The 9465-nt window shown below is 45.2% G+C and overlaps 1 protein-coding gene across 4 annotated transcripts in view; it reads right to left on the reverse strand.

Moving 5' to 3' along the window:
- The window catches only part of SPTBN1 (spectrin beta, non-erythrocytic 1), a 295191-nt gene extending 286223 nt beyond the window's left edge, over positions 1–8968 (reverse strand). For all 4 annotated transcript variants that reach the window (XM_077485548.1, XM_077485547.1, XM_077485546.1 and 1 more), the window contains exon 1: positions 8806–8968. The gene's annotated coding sequence lies outside the window, so the exon portion shown is untranslated. The remainder of the gene's footprint in view (positions 1–8805) is intronic.
- Positions 8969–9465: the final 497 nt, after the last annotated feature.

Consider the following 9465-nt stretch of genomic DNA (forward strand, 5'->3'; position numbering starts at 1 on the left):
CAGGGAGATCACCAAGTCAGACTTAAAGCTCTGCAATTGGTAGAAAAAAAAAAAAAAAAACTCATGTTCTCTGCTAACTGAGTAACTCTGGTGACCCCGACTCAGCAGGGAACATGTCGGACCTCTGCAGAGAGACCGTTACTTCTACACAGTAAGAATCCTACCCTGCAGCTGCTTTCTGAGAAAAAAAAAAAACAACAACTTGAAAGCCTTTTGATCTGAAGCATCTGGAATTCTTTTGGCTGAGGGCTTTCTGCTTCACCCAGGGATTGCTGCAGTGCACCAGTCCACCTCAGTCCCTAGTTGTGTTGGTAATCTGAGAACCCCTGCTTGTGATACGGTACCAAAATTCCAACACACACCCAACGCAGGCTACTTGTCATCTCCTGAATACAGAAAGCATAGCAATACTGAAAACTTCCTCAAAGCCACCAAATCAGATGAAAACCTCTAGTGAAAGTGTGATGGATGTGCCAAAAGCAGAGAGTGCGAGAAAAAGGAAGTTACACAGAATTCTGAATTTGAGCTGCAGTGGAGCACAGAGAACTAAGTGTTTGTTACCCCAGCATTTCATATTCCCGATATGTGCCTGCTGTGGCATGTACTTGCATGAGAATCTCCTGTTCTCTTAGTATTGCTTTCTTTATGTGAAATCCCTTGTGTCCCTGCCAATCCCTCTGCTTTCCTATTGAAAACTGTTCACACTAAGCGGAAGGGCAGTGTGGTCAGTTCTCTAGCTGTGCTGGGAACTCAGCCTGCTCTCCTTAAATGAGCAGACTTGTCCTGACACCCCTCACCCTTCCACCACCTGTACAGCCCGTCAATGGGAAGCTCAGTGTACTGCCGTTCCCCCCCACCCCCCCCCCTCCCCCCCATGCAGCTGAGAACAGAGGGAATGTGATCACTTAAAAGTCCATGGTACTGATGCTTGAGCTTCTGCTTTTTTGGCTGCAATTTAAGGCGTTTTGTGAAAATTTGCACGTATTGAGGAGCGCATTTGCACACATATGCTTGCTTGTGCATTTACACGCACAATACCTTCCTAGGAAAAATCCATTTATGTTTATATGCGTGTTTTGCACGCACAGACACAAAATACTGACCTGGAATGCAGATTTTCCTATTTTTTTTTTCTTGCAAAGGAATAATCTCCACTTGTTTATGCGCCTGTGTGCACAGGCACATCGGAAACAATGGGCCACATTTTAGCTAGAGGTATTTAAGAATAAATAGCATTTTTATTTTTTTAACCTTTACATATTACCTAAATTATACACCACGCTTTATTTTTAAAGGTTATGAATCGAAACGATAATCGGCCAACTAATCGATTATGTAATCAATCGTTAGTTGCAGTGTGTGTGTATAATATATATATATATATATATATATATATATATATATATATATATATATATATATATATATATATATATATATATATATATATATATATATATATATATATATTATACACACACACTGCAACTAACGATTGTTTACATAATCGATTAGTTGGCCGATTATCGTTTCGATTAATAACCTTTAAAAATAAAGTGTGGTGTATAATTTAGGTAATATGTAAAGGTTAAAAAAAATAAAAATGCTATTTATTCTTAAATATCTCTATGCAGTGCTAAATATAAATAGCCAACTATATATGGGTAGAGAGCAAAATCTCGAATCCACTCTGAGAATGACAGAAGAGATATACTGTTTAGACTATTAGAGGTTGAATCTGGTAAATATCATCAGACTCCGAGATTTTTATTTTTTTTAAAAGAAAACAGTTGAAGGCCTTTTTCACACGAACGATCCGTTCAGATCCGCCTGTGAGTTTTTCTTTTTTTAGGAAGACCTGAACGGATGCTCTATAGACCTCTATGGAGCGTCAGATGTCAGCGGCGACGCATTCGCTCACATCCGACCCGCTCTGAAAAAAACCTACGTTTGCATCCGTCTGCAGATCGGATGACTACGGACTCTGGTCTGTCCTCATCCAATACCCCCATAGGGAAGAGCAGCACTCTGACAGGTCCATCCCTGCACAGTGTGCAGAGACCGACCTGTCATCTTACTGCTCAGCGGATTTTCACGGGGTGGATCATCACAGACCCGCCCCGTGTGAAATGACCCAAAAGACTGTTTTTCAGTTTTTCAAACAGAACTTTACTATATGATATGCTGGCCATACAAAAAAAATAAAGGAATTTTAAGAACATTCATTCGATTTTCTCATCGATTGTGGTTGAAAACGAACGTCGGTTTGATCCCACTGTGACAGGAAATAATAGAAAACTGCTTGGTCAAAGGAATTTTCGTTCAGAAATTTTAAAACAATGTTAAAAGCAAGTGAAAATTTCAAACATTCTTTCATTCAGCGAATCTACAAAGATTTTTCATATGAATATTTTCATCTGAAAAATTGATGCGTGTGGTCAGCATAAGGCTCGGTACACTCCTATGCAGTTTGCTTTTGATCTGTTTCTACGCTGCTTTTTACTGTGTGTTATGTACAGCATAGAATGCCCCAATAGCAAGGTAAAGAAAACTTCTGCTTTAAAAGTGGCGTTGCCACCAAAAAAAAAAAAAAATATATAGCTTAAAAATTAAAAAAAAAAAATATTTTTTTTTTACTCCCCTCTAAATGCCTGTTGCTAGGGGGTTCCCTCGTAGTCCGCCTTCTTCAATGCCCGGGCTGGTGACATCACTTCCCCTCACGCTATACAGTCATCTGGGACCTGTCACGTTCCCCAAGTTGACTGTGTGGCGTATCACGGCGCCCTAAGCCACTCACGCAAGCGCGGTGCGTGCCCGGCTGTGAAACCACAGCCGGGTGCCCACAGTAAGAATGCCGGAGCCGCGAGCGGAGCAGGGAACGAGGGGGGGCTTCATTCTCCCGCATCGCTGGGCCCTGGGACGGGTAAGCGTCCAATTATTAAAAGTCAGCAGCTGCAGTATTTGTAGCTGCTGACTTCAAAAAAAATATATATATATATTTTTTAGGTGGCACCCCACTTTAAGAACCACTCACTTCCTGCCCAGGACTACATGTCCCATGAGGCATTGCTCCTCACACATTCACAAGTTCTCTGGCACTTACTGACATGTATGCATGGTGTACTGAGCTGTATGTGTGCTGCACTGCATTTGCTGATATGTAAACAAATAATGCATTCTGTATGCAGGCCAACTAATCGATGAAAATAGTAATCGATTAATAAAAAAACTTAAATTACTCCCTACAAAAAAGGAGAAAGGTATTCTCTGTAAATGTCATCCAAAGCCAGTTTTCATTCAATAATAATAAAAACATTTCTGGAAGTCATAAACCTATCTGCAGTTCTCCATCTGAAACCGCTCAACAGAGGTTCTCAGAATTACTAAAAACCAACAAAAAGCTAAAACAAACCATAACGAAAGAGTGCAAAATAAACAAGACTTATATGTATGACCAAGTCCTGAGCCGGGATTGGTCATTCAGGTTCTCACACTTTGCTGCAAGCAAAATAACCGATGGTGAATATTAACATTCTAGAGAACGTGTCCTGAGATGCTCCAGGATTCAGGTCTCCAAACTGGTCACACTTAAATGGATCTTCACTGCATCTGAGCCCCGCAAACCAAAAAAAACGGCATTTCATTAATTTTTAAATATTCAAAGCAATTTCCACCCATCCATGTCTCCATGCTTTATTTTATTTTGTTCTCACTTTAAAAAAACACTCCAAGCATTTCTGGCCCTGGCCATTTTGTGTAAGGGCAAACGATTCATGTAGCATTTACTTCCTGTAATCGATCTGCCCTCAGCCCAGGCATCCATGCAGCAGAGAGTGCTTAGCAGAGACAACCCCTCCTCCACTCCTGAAGACTCGTGGGATGTAGGACATCATTTGCCAAAGCAAGAAAACAGGAAGTAACTGAAAGCAGTATTAAACTAGGGAAAAATCATGGTTTACAGAAGGGGGCTCTTAAAGAGGGATTCCACCTAAAAAAAAAGCAGCTATAAATACTACAGCTGCCGACTTTTAATAAATGGACACTCACCTGTCCCGGGTTCCAGCGATGCCGGCAGCCGAGGCCGATCGATCGCTCGGGTCTCGGCTGCTGCCGTCACCATTCTAGGTGAGGGAATCAGGAAGTGAAGCGAATCGGCTTCACTTCCCGGTTCCCTACTGCACATGCGCGAGTTGCGCAGCGCAATAGGAATTCTCCGCGCTGTCACTGGGACCTGTGTGTGTCCCAGCAGACAGCGCGGCAGGACAGGAAATGACAGACTCCCACGGGAGTCTATGCCCGGAAGTGGGTGTAAATACCTGTCTTTGACAGGTATCTCCACCCCCCTGTAAGGTGCCAATTGTGACACCGGAGGGGGGGGGGGGAGGGTTCCGATCAGCAGAAGTTCCACTTTAGGGTGGAACCCCGCTTTAACGAACGGCACAGGTATGCTGTTCCTTCAGAGTACATGCACAGGTGATATCACCAGCAGTTTCACAAGTAAATATCTCCTAAACTGGGCACGTTTATAAGAGATTTACAGTGCCTAGAAGCATGCTTTATTATAGAAGATAAAATAGATAAACAAAAGCATTTACTACTGCCTGAAGTGTAAAAAAAAAAATAAAAAAAAAAAAAAAATGGAAAAAAGTTTAAACACAAGTAAAGAAAATGATTCATTCCAATGGGCAAGGGAGGTTTAGGAGCGATGTATATATCGCTCCTACACCACCCCAAAGATGCTGCAGCACTTTTTTCCCCCGTCCCGCAAGCGCACTGTCCCGTGTGGCTTTCACACCGGTTGGCATGAGAGGTAGTAATCAGGCGTTTTTACATGCGCTATTCTTAGAGGTAAAATGCCTGAAAACTGCCTCAGTGTGAAAGGGGTCTAACTGCAACAAAATGCATAAAAAAAATAAAATAAAAATCAGAAGGCAGAATTATGATCGCCACCGACAAAACAGTAAATGTTGCTTTTCTGGAGATACATTGATGACATACATGTTGCAACGCTAATACTCTCAATGTACTTACTAAGGCCATGCAAAGACCAACAAAGATGATCAAATATTAACAATAGTAATAATCAAATTTCACTTCCCATCAGCAGCTTTAAGAGAGAATATGAATATATTATATATATATATACACACACACACACACACGATTAGGGGCAAAAAACACTTTTCCCAGCCAGGTCTGGGAAGCATTGATCGCCATAGCAAATAAAGGAAGGTGTAAAAAGTAAATCAGCCCGCCTTGCAAAAGGATCATCTCCCAGTAAGAGCCCCCCCCAAAAAAAAAAATCTATAGGATCAACAACTAATTCTGGCCATGAGTGGGCAGGGAACACATATGGACTGGGAAGGGGCACTTTGAAGATGTGGGTGGGGCGCATAGAGACAAGTGTTATCAACTCCATTACACTTTCCTATTCTAAAAATTTGTGCTTCCTGCATTTGTCCTTTAATGAAGCCGGAATGCACTGTAAGTGGAATGTCATGCATCCGGCCACGCCTGGGAAGTATTCCACCCATCCACTACCTCCACACTAGCATACCCCCTTGCATTCCACCACTGCAGTCAGCAGGTGCTGAGTTTTCATCGTTCTGGGTGGCTATTATGGAAAACAGTCTGCAGTCTAAGAGAAAATGGATCTACTAAGTAACGTTCAAACTGTTCGGCTTGTAACATTGTAGTTCAATTGATGTAATGAGCTACACAATAAATTACTGGCTCGTAACTTTGTAGTTCAGATGATGTTACTAGCTACACAGCAAGTTACAGGAATCAGGCCATCTCCAAATCATGGGTTAAGGGAGACAAACCCTAGGTGAAAAAAAAATAATAATAGGTTTTTGGATTTGGGAGCCAGTCTGGCCAATCCAGGAGCCAACTCCATTACAAACAAGTAGACCAGCCATTCTCAGACCAACTAGACCAGCCATTCTCAGACCAACTAGACCAGCCATTCTCAGACCAACTAGACCAGCCATTCTCAGACCAACTAGACCAGCCATTCTCAGACCAACTAGACCAGCCATTCTCAGACCAACTAGACCAGCCATTCTTGTCCTTTTTAACATTGAGGAACACTTTAAAATAGCTTTCCTGGTCTCAGAGAACCTCTGCTTGCAATTACTATAATCTACAGCTCTGGATACATTTGTTTGATGGTCAGTGGGAAGAATGCTCCTCACCTTGGTGGCCATTGAGAAGAACATCCCTTACATTAGTGGTTATTGGGACAACTGCTACTTAAATTCGTGGTCATTAAGAATCCCACTTAGAGAGGGGTAAAAAGATTTTATAGTTGTTACTTATCTGTTCGTTGTTTAAGAAGCCCCTATACCCTTTTGTGGGGAGGACCTCCTCCTTAGATGCAGCTATAATGTTTGAGGAGCATTGGCTACCTAGCTCCTGGGATTTGACCAACCCCAATGTAAACTAATGAGTTTAAAAAGATGTTCAATGCAGGAGGCAGCAATAGTTACAGATACATTACACAGGGAAAGATCTACAATGGGAAATGCCTATCATAATCCATAACATCTATGCTCATCTACATCTTTGCCCAGAAACCATATAAAAAAAGCCAAAACTAAAAGTACCTCTGGCCCAATCATTGGGCTGTATTGAAACTAATCAAGTCTATCTTGTATCATGAAACATCTTCATTATTACAGAACTAGTCCAGTTGAATGGGACTAACTACTATGACCCGGATCAAGGAGAACCCTCCCAGGCGTCCCTAGTACTGTTCACCATTGGCAGCCCCACTAGGGATCAAGCTTCTTTGCACCTGATTTAGTAAAAATTTCCGCATCTTCCCTTTCCAACTTTTAGCTCACAAGATCAATTCGGGCGTAAACAGTTTGGGGAGGGTTAATTTAGCAGACCTCAAGGCTGGATCTGTCTCCATTTGACCGCATTAAATCTGCAGAACTGTAATTAACCACCCCCACCGCCTTCATTACAGGGCACCATGACAAGCAGTAAGCTAGATACACTCTGTTGCCATTACAGCACCCGGAGCTTTAATATTAGAGCAGTAAATCAGGGCGCAGGCACCGCTTACCAACTACAAGGGGGCATTTTAGGCAGTAGACCCCTCCACCCACCCTTGGGGTGGGGTTAGGACAGGCACCCCCCCCCCCTTCCTCAGCCTATGTCCATGTAAGCAGCAAAGGAGCACATTGGGGTTTGTCAGTTTGCTGCAGAGTGCTGCATCATCCTCAGCAGCGGCGCATGGAAAGCTTGTGCTGCATTGAATGTTAAGACACCCAGGTGATCCTTTCCCAGACGAAGCCTTGGGGATGGCCAACGTGCCTCCCCCCCACCCTTAACCCATACTGTGCCAGTGGCATGACTTGTGTCCCCTTCATTTAACCTGTGCTGTGCCAATGACATGCTTAAATCCCTGCTCCAATTCCGTAACATGTGTCCCATATTTAACCCATGATGTTCCAATGGCACAACCTGGGTCCCCCTTGTAACCCATGTTGTGACAATGGCAAGACCCATGCCTCCCCCTTTAAACCCATTCTGTGCCAATGATATGCCCCATGTCCCTGCGCCAATGGCATAACATGTTTCCCACATTTAACCCACGATGTTCTATTGATATCATCTGTGCCCCCTCCGCCATTAACTAAAGCTGTGCCAACAGCAAGATCTATGCCCCCCCACTCCCTTTTTAACCCATGCTGTGCTAACAACATCCCCCGCGTCCTTGTGTTAACCCATGATGTGAGATGACAAGAGCTGTGTCCCCAATTAACCCATGCTGAGATATACACATGACCTGTGCCCCTATTAACCCATGCTGTGCCAATGGCATGCCTTGTGCCCCACATTAACACACGCTGTCCTAATGAGATGCCTTGCACCCCACATTTACCCATACTGTGCCAATGGCGTGACTTGTGTCCCCCCTGTTAACTCATGCTGTGAAATGGGCAAGATTTGCACCCCCACCCCCTCCGTTAACCCATGCCACACCAAAAGGTATGACCCCCCCCCCCCCCGTTAGCCCATGCTATGTCAATGACTATGCCTGTCCCCCTTTGTAAAGCTATTCTTTGCTAATCCAGACATGTCCTCTATTAACCCATGCTGCGCCAATGAATGGCTTGCCTTGTACCCCCCACCTATTAATACCTTGAAATGTCATGCCAACACCTTACCATGTATCCCCCCTCCCCCCACTAACCCATGCTATGCCAGTTCCATGACCTGTAACACCCATTAACCCATGCCATCCCAAAACCATGACCTGTATCCCCTTATTAACTCTTGAAATGCCAACACAATGACCTGTATATCCCCCCCCCCCCCGTTATCCCATGCCAGTGCCGTGCCAGCTCCACCCCACCTCCCAATGACACCGCCATCCACCTGTCCAATGCAAAAGCTGCAATTTTCCAAAATCCCACATTTTGCTGCAATTTCCCATCATCCCCCATACAATACAGAAGAAGGGAGGGGGAGGGGTGCATGGCATCTATCCAACAATGTACAGGAGGAGACCCCCAGAATATCACATTATGGGGGAGAGTGGGTGATCAGACACTGGAGGGGGGGGGGGGCTCAGTGTAGAATAATGCCCCCCCCATCCATCCATCCACACAGGACCACGCCTGTCCTCCATCCCCGGACCGTTATTCCAGCACAATGCAGACCCCCCCGCCCGCCCCATAGGAGGGGGACCGATCTACTGCAATGCAATACAATTATCCATCCATCCCCCCAGCAGTGCAGAGCAGCCATGCATGCCCTTCCTCCCCACCCGGGGGCCATGCATCCTACCTGGAGGGCGGTGAAGTGTGGAGCAGGTCCGGGCAGGCAGCCGCCGGATCTCTGATCACGGATGAAATGAAGGGAGTGACCGGAGGAATCCGCAGCCTCCGACACCAGCAACAGCTGCACTGATTCCTCCCGGAGAGGGGCGGGGACAGACAGCGCCCGCAATCTACCGCCACAGCGACACCTACAGGAAGATGACGGGTACTGCGGGGAGCCCAGGACAAACGCCCCGCCCCCCTCTGTCAGCAGAGGGGCTCCACCCCTCCCCCTCCATCACTCCCCTGCAGCACTGAGTGATCATCATTACTATACTATCCAGCAAGATGCATTATCCAGTGCATGAGCTACAGGCAGGATCATGGAGCTTCTGCAGGGATCTTATCATCACTGTCCCGCAGAATCATCATCCAATGTATGGGTGGAGGCAGGATCATGAACCTTCTGCAGGGATCATATCATCACTGCCCAGCACATGCATCATCCAATGTATGGGTGGAGGCAGGGGGATGGGACCTGCTGCAGGAATCATGTCTTCACTTCTCAGCAGATGCATCATCCAATGCATGGGTGGAGGCAGGATGATGGACCTTCTGCAGGTGCTCATCATCACTGCCCAGTGGAGGCAGGGTGATGGACCTTCTGCAGGGATCATATCATCACTGC

This window comes from Lithobates pipiens, unplaced genomic scaffold, assembly GCF_037356315.1.
Source record: "Lithobates pipiens isolate NorthernLeopardFrog02 unplaced genomic scaffold, aLitPip1_a1.2 Scaffold_18, whole genome shotgun sequence".
Classification (NCBI taxonomy): Eukaryota; Metazoa; Chordata; class Amphibia; order Anura; family Ranidae; genus Lithobates; species Lithobates pipiens.